Source organism: Suncus etruscus, chromosome 9, assembly GCF_024139225.1.
Source record: "Suncus etruscus isolate mSunEtr1 chromosome 9, mSunEtr1.pri.cur, whole genome shotgun sequence".
Lineage (NCBI taxonomy): Eukaryota > Metazoa > Chordata > Mammalia > Eulipotyphla > Soricidae > Suncus > Suncus etruscus.
Genome location: NC_064856.1, coordinates 116,081,556 through 116,091,733, shown reverse-complemented (window position 1 = coordinate 116,091,733; position 10,178 = coordinate 116,081,556).

Below are 10,178 nucleotides of genomic sequence, written 5' to 3'. Positions count from 1 at the left end.
GAGTGTAGTTAGAGAAATAACTACACTGAAACTATCATAACAATGTAAATGAAGGAAGGAAGTAGAAAGGCTGTCTCAAGTACAGGTGTGGGTGGGGTGGGAAGAAGGGAGATCTGGGAAACTGTGTGGGAATCTTGCACTGGTGAAGGGGGGTGTTCTTTACATGACTGTAATCATACAACTACAATCATATTTGTAATCATGGTGTGTAAATAAAGATAAGTTAAAAAAGAGAAATTACCAAAATGATCAAGGATATGTACAGTACAGGGGAGCCAATTATGTAATTATATACTTTTGTTTCCAATGTGGACCACAACCGACCTAAAGCAAAATCTTTAAATAATGCCGAACCAATCTGTTTGAAACAAGATTGCATAATCCATGCAATTAGCCACATAGACCATCTTAAAAATTCCGAGGGAATTTTCCAAGAAAGCATTTTATTTAGTGTTGATGAGAGATTGGTTGCAGTCTGTTCGAGAGCGAAATGAAGAGTCACATTCTCTTCAGCTGCAGGTCTGGGGGGCGTGGTCCTGGAAAAAGCCTCCTCTGGTAGAGGAAAGATGGTAGAAGATAGTAGTAAACGATAAAGTAAGGTAAGGCCTTGAGAACTCTTCACTATTGGGTAGGCGCTCTTCCTCTCTTGTGGCATGTGTGCAGGAGAATCTCTAGGGAGCCTGGAACATCCATTACAGAGTAGGAAAGGCAGATAAATGGACCAGAACAATATGAAGCCATTCAGAACAGGAGCCATGTTCACCAATGTTCCAGTGAAAGGCCCAGCACATTCAATTCAGCTCGAGGGGGCTGTCATGGTGATAATCCACCAAAGGGTCAAGTCACAATTAGCACTCACCATTGTAAGCTCTTCTTTTTGTATCCAAGCTTCAAAGTCAGTCCAAAGTTAGGGCACCAGTTGTAAAATCACCTATGCACCATATCTCCAAGCCCAGGTGAATGAGTCTGAATCAGAGTCGCACAAGAAACAATCCAGACCAGGTCAGGGGTAAAACAAGTGTAATCTGGCAGTCTTCCACCTAGTATGGAGCTCCCTGCCTGCCAGAACTACCATTTTTATTGAGTACAGAGATCATCCCTTGGTGGGGCAGTAAACCTACTCAGGTGTCCAGGTAAGACAATCTTTGTTTAGGGTGAAACCTAGTTGTAAACAAACAGATACAAAGAAACCAGGGATAAACTTTGTTTTAGGTAAAATAAGATGTAACCCAGCATTACTGAGTTTGAGAAATAGTTTAGAGCAGTAAGGGATCAGGTAGTGTCTTTGAGCTGGGGGTCCTTCTGGAGCTGAATCTGGTCACTTGCAACAGTCCCCATTTAGGGGGGAGTGTGAGAAGAAGCCCCACGTAAAATGAGTCATCAGGAATGGTGGTGTAGCTTCTTGCTGGGGCACAAGATGTAAGACTGAGAGGGTGTCCTTTCACTTTGGGAGCTGGGTGGTGGCTTATTGGGGCAGGAGATCAGTCTCAGTACCTAATGAGTTAAGAACTGAGGGTAAAGAGAGTTAAATAGGGAGAGATAACAAATCAGGATTGGGGGTACAGGAGTTCTGAAGGGGGCAGGAGAAATAATATATAAGAGGGATTATATACAATATAGGCATAGATTGTTGACAATATAGATTGGGCAGACATAAAGGAATCCACTGTATACAAACTCATGCCCACTTAAAGACAGACATTAGAGATCTATTCATAAATTGTTATTGGAGGCCTGACCATTATAGGATGGGTCTGAGTGCTTAAGAAATGGTTGAATTAAGAAAAGGTAAATAGATAGCTAAAATATAGATTAGGAGAGAAAGAAAGAAGCACGAAAGAAAGAAGAAAGAAAGAAAGAAAGAAGAAGAAAGAAAGAAAGAAAGAAAGAAAAGAAAGAAAGAAAGAAGAAAGAAAGAAAGAAAGAAAGAAAGAAAGAAAGAAAGAAAGAAAGAAAGAAAGAAAGAAAAGAATAAGAAAGAAAGAAAGAAAGAAAGAAAGAAAGAAGAAAGAAGAAGAAAGAAAGAAAGAAAAGAAAGAAAAGAAAGGAAAGAAAGAAAGAAAGAAAAGAAAGAAAGAAAGAAAGAAAAGAGAAAGAAAGAAAGAAGAAAGGAAGGAAGGAAGGAAGGAAGGAAGGAAGGAAGGAAGGAAGGAAGGAGGAAAGAAAGAGAGAGAAAGAAAAGAAGAAAGAAAGAAAGAAAGAAAGAAAGAAAGAAAGAAAGAAAGAAAAGAAAGAAAAGAAGAAAGAGAAAGAAAGAAAGAAAGAAAGAAAGAGAGAGAGAAGAAGAGAGGAAAGAACAGAGGAAAGGGGAAAAATTTTTTTAAAAAGTCAAAGAGTTGGGGCCGGAGAGATAGCATGGAGGTAAGGCGTTTGCCTTTCATGCAGAAGGTCATCGGTTCGAATCCCGGCGTCCCATATGGTCCCCCATGCTTGCCAGGAGCAAATTCTGAGCATGGAGCCAGGAGTAACCCCTGAGCAAGGCCGGGTGAGACCCAAAAACCAAAAAAAAAAAAAAAAGTCAAAGAGTTAAAAAATATTTGGGTCAGCACCTTGGAGTGGGAAGTTTTTCCCACTTGATCAATGGCAGGGGTGAAATTTACTAAATGAAGCTTTCAGGGTTAGATTGTGGCTGGAGCCCTTTCAGATAAGCATAATTTTCACATCTAGAGTACTAAACAATATGGTATTGAGCACTGTAAGAGTTGTCTACCCTATGTAGTATCATCCACTGTATATGTGAGTCAAGGTTCATTTCCTCAAAAGAAACTGACATTATGGACTTTATGATATAATAGTAAAATAGGTTGAATTGAAGAGAAGAGAAGGAAAGAAGAAAGAAAAAGGGAATAAAAAAAGGAAAAAGGATGTTAGTAATTTGCAAAAATGTAATCAATGAGTGGGACCTGTAACATAAGTCTGTGGTGCACAATTGTTTCAGTGGTTTCAATGGTCATATATTTTAGGTCCTAATAGAAGATATAATCAAAAGAAAACGGATAAATTGGAGTATTTTTAAGACATTGTCATGATGAACACCGTATATGGTATCTAATATGATTGAATGTCGAATTGCAAAATTAGAGTATCCATCCTATATCTCCAAGAACCACTGTGGATAAAGAAGCTGAAGAATTATTTTATAATTATTTTATACCTAATAAGCTTAAAGCATTAGAGCATATTGATAATAAGCACTGCAGTGGGAGTCCTTGGCTACCAATCATATTCTTCACTTAGTTCTGTGGATAAATACGTTAGAACATTATTACAAACATTTGTAGTGAGAGGTTGATTGAACACCTATTCACTCTAAACTGCTGTTTCAGTTATTGTCGGTTTCTTTTTTTTTTTTTTTTTTGGTTTTTGGGTCACACCTGGCAGTGCTCCAGGGTCACTCCTGGCTCTATGCTCAGAAATCGCTCCTGGTAGGCTCTGGGGACCATATGAGATGCTGGGATTTAAACCACCATCCTTCTGCATGCAAGGCAAACATCCCACCACCGTGTTATCTCTCCAGTCCCTGTTGCTGGTTTCTTTATGGTAAAAGATAGTAGAAGCTTTGTGTCCCCCCTTTTCTGCTTGACTTGATAGCTTCTCCTTGCTATACCATGCACCTATGGTGTTCAGAGTTTCTACCATTTAGCCCTTCGTACTTCTCATGGAATATTATATGGTATTTATTCTAAATACCTCAAATAAGTCATATCATTCTGTATTTATCCTTCTTCTGGCTTACTTCATTTAACATATTTTCTAGTTCTATCTGTAGCAAGCCAGCCCCTGAAGAGGTTGACTGATGGTGGGATGGAGGATGAGGCCTTTTTCTTCCAGCTCATAGCATGCGCCTGCCACCCTGTCCAGCCCACGGTTCTGAGGTGAAATGGTGGGTAAACAGCTCGCAGACAGTCAGGCTCGTGAAAATATTCGCTTTATTCGGAGGACAAAACTGAAGTCCAAAGACTCAGCTTCAGTTCCAGCAAAAAAGCCCCAGCCTTCCACAGACCCTTGTTTTTATACCCCAGAGTCAGGTACCACCCAATGCTGGGATCAGATACCAACCAATGGTGGAAGCAGAATCAGGTCCTACCCTAGGGTGGGGGCAGAATGCCAGGTCACACCCTAGGGTAGGGCACAATCACCAATCAGTTTAGGGTGAGTAACATAGTAATCCCCTAAAATATTTACATACACAACAATTCCCCCGTTTGTTTTTAGTAAACAAACAATATTGTCTACAATTATTAAAAGAAAAATTTTCAATAGTAAAAGAGCAGCTGTTTGCATAAGCGCATCACAGGAAAATGTAAAGAAAAACTTCTAAACTAAGCACAGGGTGTCTAAAACCAGAAACATGTATCAAGGAATCAACTACAAGCTCCTGAGAAGATAAATCTAAGACGTACATAGATCTTTCGAAGAGACACTAGAAAGGTTGTGTAGCAGGCAAGAAGAAGCACCTTTTCTTTATTTGTTGTTGTTGTTGTTGGTTTTTGGGTCACACCTGGCAGTGCTCAGGAGTTACTCCTGGCTCCACGTTCAGAAATCGCTCCTGGCAGATACCGGCATTTGAACCAATGACCTTCTGCATGAAAGGCAAACGCCTAACCTCCATGCTATCTCTCCAGCCCCATTTTCATTCAAGTTCAGGTAGACCAGAAAGCCCATCTTTGAGGGCATTGAACTAGGCCTTTATTTCGGAAGAAGAGGCACATACACCCTCTGCACAGTGGGGAGCCACTGCAATGATGATCAATAGGTATCTGAACTTAGTCCAAGTTCTTAATCCAGTCTGAAGTCCATAAGATGTCTGAAATTGATGTCAACTATTTATAGATGGGAGCTTAAGTCACAAACCAAAACAAAATGTTTAAGGCAGAGACCCTCCCTGTGTAAATAAACAACTTGAGGGCCTATCCAAAATGGATGGAACCTCCTATAAACCTAGTATTTTGCCTATGATGCGCCCACACAAAAAACCCTGAGAACAGACAAAAATATTATTTAGGAAATTATAGACAACAATATCTAACTCACAAACCTAAAGTCAAGAAAGCAAAACCCTAATATAATACAACATCAATTCCTAAGATTAAAAACTAAAATAGAAAAACATTAATTACAATAGTCAAAAGAAGTGTAGTACCAAATATAACTTCAAAGGATTACAATTATAGGAAAAATACAACAGATGAAATTTCTACAGACTTCAATACCAATCTGTAAATATGAGGGGTCTGGAACTCCAAAAAGACCGGCCGAAGACACTTGATGGGTCTGGAAAAGCGGGTTGAAGCCTTGTACAGGAGATAACATCAAGCTGAATGAAGAAGGAAGGCCAGTACAGTCATCCATGTGTTGGGGCATCCCCAAGCATTACATCATTACATCATAAGTTGGTTGGGCTTCTGTATTTCCTTTGGGATCGGTGCAATCTTGGGGTAGTCATTGTAGAAACGGTCAACAATAGCATTGTGTATGTGGATGGAAAATCAGAAATTCAGATAGCACAGTTTAACTGGGATCCAGAGACTGTGGGTCTTATCCATGGATCTTTTCTCTGGGGTTACATTGTGACACAAATTCCAGGTGGCTTCATTTCCAACAAGTTTGCAGCATATATGGTGTAAAACTCCAACAGTCACGGATTTCTTCTTCCAGCCGAGATCAGGAAGCTTGTAGTTGTGGGTGAAGGAGATGAGTTACACATGTGAAAGGAATCCTGAAAATTAAAATGTTAAGGACTAGGAAGAGAGAAGGAAGGATAAGGAAGACTAAATTGGGGAAGATAAAGTTAGGAAAAAGGAAACTATATACAAAATATGCAGAACAGACAGACACTAAACAAGACATACACATACAGACTTCACAAAAAATATGGCCATAACACTCACTCATACTAAAAAATATTTGTTGGAAAGGATCCAAAATAGAGCAAAAGAAAAGAGAATTCAGCTGAATCAACTAAAAGTGCCTTAAAATGTAATAGCCAGCAATTATTTAGATAAATCATTTCAAATTCACACACACAAAAAAATTTTTTTATGGCAGAGCAGAGCAGATCTGAAAGAGAATTTCATGCATAATACAAACATGGAAAACTCTACTATAAGTGTATATCAGTATATATACAAAGTTATTGTATAACAGTAACTTTATGATAATCAATCATAGGCAAGAAGCACTGTGAAGAAAGTCCACCTAAAATTATCATTATGTCAGCGTCTTAAAACCTAAGTTGAGGGAAATAAAGCAATGATGTTAAAAATAAAAAGAGTGAAAGTCATTAAATGAGTATACCTAAAAAGAAAAACAACATTAATATGATGAGAAATTTCTCTTTCAGGTGAACCTTGACTTAAATTAATTTGTAAAATTTCATGATTAACTGAGACCTAGAGCAATAATGAAATTAAGACATAAATCCATCCTACAAGGAAGCACATTGGGGGTTCATGATTTTCAATCCATATTCATTGATCATGCCTGTGAAAAAAAACCCTAGAGCATTAACAGCAACCGATAAGGAAGTGAAATGATTATCTGGTGTTCATTGTAGATCTTTAAGAAGTATAAAACAGGATGTATGCTGCTGTGGATTTCACCAATGTATTAGGGACTTTTTTGATCTTCTTGTCATCAAAATTGATCCAGTGTTGTTTTGCAGCAATTTTACAGTATGAAGTACAGTGTCCATAGTGAACTTTACCATAATGGTTTGACACCGATGATAAGTTGTATTTCTTTTTTTTTTTTTGTGGTTTTTTTGGTTTTTGGGTCATACCCGGCATTGCTCAGGGGTTACTCCTGGCTGTTTGCTCAGAAATAGCTCCTGGCAGGCACGGGGGACCATATGGGACACCGGGATTCGAACCAACCACCTTTGGTCCTGGATCAGCCGTTTGCAAGGCAAACGCCTCTGTGCTATCTCTCCGGGCCCAAGTTGTATTTCTTAATCTTGCTTTTATTCTCTGAAATGAATTCCACTAAATTGAGGTCTTCTAAAGGAATATCTACATAAGTATGCAATTTTTTTATTTGTTTGCCATCAAAAGCAAAACGTTTCAAGTGTATTATAAGTACTGGTGGCAGTTTCCATAAGTACGTTTTCTTTGAAAATCCCTTCTAGTTTTGCAACTGTTGCACAGAACTTTGTTGTCATTTATTAATTCTTCTTCTTTAAAAAATTCAGAGAGGCATTCCTGTAATGTACATTTATCTGTAGATGTAACAGCCAGAGACAAATGAACAAATGTCTCATAAACCTCAGACTTTTGGTGGCAAGTGAGACACTGGAGTATAGATTTGCATTGTCCTTGAAAGAGATCATAAATAATAGATTTGTGAGCCTTTTGGTGTTCTGGACTACATTGTTCATAATTTTCATTTTCCATAAGATGTGTAGTTTTGTCTGTCATTAGATTTACAGTAAGCAAGTCCTGATGTAGTCCCTCTATTAGGAACATCAGTAGTTCGTGAGGATCCTGCTGATTGTGTCCAGCAAACTGGTCATTAAGTAAACCAATTGTTACTTTGAAGCTTTCAGGGTTAATATATCTATGAAATCCATTTCCCATGGTTTTGATGAGCTGACCAAATTCTTCGGCTAATTTACCTTCACGCCCCATCGGATTTTTCTTGTTAATATCCTTTTTATAATGATCTTTATGAAAATACTGAGTCAAGTCTGAAATATTATACAAGCATTGCAATATTGAGTTTATGTAGCAAGAGTTTCCTATATTTTGTAGCACAGTTAAGACAGGTTCCTGTCTTTCCTTTTGCATCTCGGAGTGTAAGGGTTTATCACTACCATCAGTCTCACTCATTGTATGGTGTGTGACAGCTAAATCGTTGTTCCCTGCCCCATAGACCTCAGCAATATTACTGCTGTTAGTGTCTGAAGTATTCTGTTTTTGCTCTGAAGGGGAGTTTGTAGTCTGAACCTGATCATTTGTGCTAGCCCGATTTCTATCAAGGCGTAATGGAACCCAAAATTTCTTGGGAGGGTTGTCATTTATAGAAACATAGGCATAAGCCCTTCCTCTTAGGAGAAGATAGCCAGCTATCCATTTTTCATCCTCCTTGATCCAAATAGGTTTATGGGTTGTTTCTTGTCTCTGAATATCTTCATTAAAATGTCTTTCCGCTGCAGTGTAACTTTCCCCTTGGGGTAAGTTTAATTAATTTAGTGTGATAAGAGTCAAAGATAGCAAATCCGTTGGTGGTTAACCTCTTTTTCTATTTTTTTGCAATTGAGTTTTTAAGGTTCTGTTGAAGGAACTCCCTCTGGGAGTATTTCGCTCCAGGCTCAGGATATGCGCGCACCCACAGAGACTCGGAGACCAAACTTGCTGTAATAACCTGAGGGATTTAATATTCCAGCATGCAGGGACCGAATCTCATACCTCAGAGTTGAGTAGAGGAGATTCGGCCCCCCTCCAGCATTCAGCAAAGCTTTTATAGGGTAAAAAGAACATACATATCATGAAACACACCTGCCAGAAAGGAGGCATCTTTCCTTATCTCCCGCCACAGAAGAAGTTATGCGTCAGAGCCCAGGAAGGAGGCATTTTGTTTACCATGTGTAACAGATGGGGCAGTGTCTGCCCCTGGGGTCATGTGGGTATCTTTGTTCTTCGCCTGACAGCATGTGCCAAACTAAAGTGAGTTAGGTGCTTTCCGAGAATTGTTGCCCAGATCTGGCTGTCTGGCTTTGGTTAGTTCAAAGGAAGGGGAGCTTTCAGGGAGTGGGGAAGTGGAAAGTTTCCCAGAGAGTTTTAGGGAGTTAGGGAGGTGGTTCCCAGAGAGTTTAGGGAAGTGGAAATTAGGGAGGTCAGGGAGCTAGGGAGCTAGGGAGTTTTTCTTCTATTTGTTATTTTCCAGTTCTTACTTATTAATTCTTATTTTTTTCTTCACACCTTTTCACTGTGAGTCCTTTCTACAATGGCCTGTCCCCTACAATTGTAAGGAATTCCTCTGAGATGTCTTATCTGCCATTCCTTACAAAAAAATTCAAAAGTTTTGCTAACATAGGCTGGCCCATTATCAGTTTTTATAGAATATGGAATACCCATCACAGAAAAACATTGTAAAAGAAAACTACAAGCAGCCTTGGATTTTTGAGAAGACATGGGAATTGCCCACATAAACCGAGAATAAGTGTCCACCACAACATGAAGATAAGGTTTCCTTGGAAATAAATCTGTTTGAGTTATATCCATTTGCCAAAGTTCGTTAGACTGTAAGCCTCTTGGGTTTGCTCCTGCTATGTGAGTCTTTTTTGTTAACGGTGCATATATGTTGCAGTTTTCTACAATTTCTCTAGCTTGCCTCCATGGAATTTGGTAATTCACATGTAAACGGCGAGCATTTGTGTGTAGGGCTGAATGTTCCTCTACAGGTGATTTAAATATAGGCATTGCTAGCAAGTCAGCAGTTTTATTTCCTTGAGCCATCGGTCCTGGAAGACCTGAGTGGGCTCTAATATGCGTGATGAAGATGGGCTCAGTTTGTTTTTGAAGAAGCTGCTGTAATTGTTTAAGTAAGTTCTGTATGATCGGGTTATTAGCATTAAGGGAAGCAGTGGCTATCACATGACATAAATTTACCACATACAAAGAATCAGAAACTATATTCATGGCTTCAGATACATTTTCTAATAGGTAAATTAACGTTGCTAATTCAACTTTCTGTGCAGATTTATATTTGGTATCTATGGTCATATTAATGTTGTCTCCGGTTATTCCTCCTTTTCCATTTTGGGATCCATCAATGTAAAAAACCTTGGCATTGGGAATAGGGGAATCCCGAACAATTGAAGAAATAACAAACTGAGTTTTCTTTAAAAAGTCCCAAATTTTTCCTGCTGGATAATGGGAGGATATTTCTCCTGTGAAATCTGAGAGGGCCCTTTGTAGAGATTCATTAATTGGCAATATTGACTCAATTTCCTTTTTTGGTACTGGCAAAACTATTATATCTGGGTCAAAACCTAGTAAAGATATAGATCTGAGTCTTGCCTTGATAATAATCTCTAAAATCAGTTGCAAGTAGGGGACAACTGAGCGAGGTTGTTTGTTATGTAAATACACCCATTCCAAAGGTCCTGACTGTTGCATCAAGGCCCCTGTGGGGGTTTCTATAGTAGGGAAGATTAACAGTAATACCTTTTCTCCTGG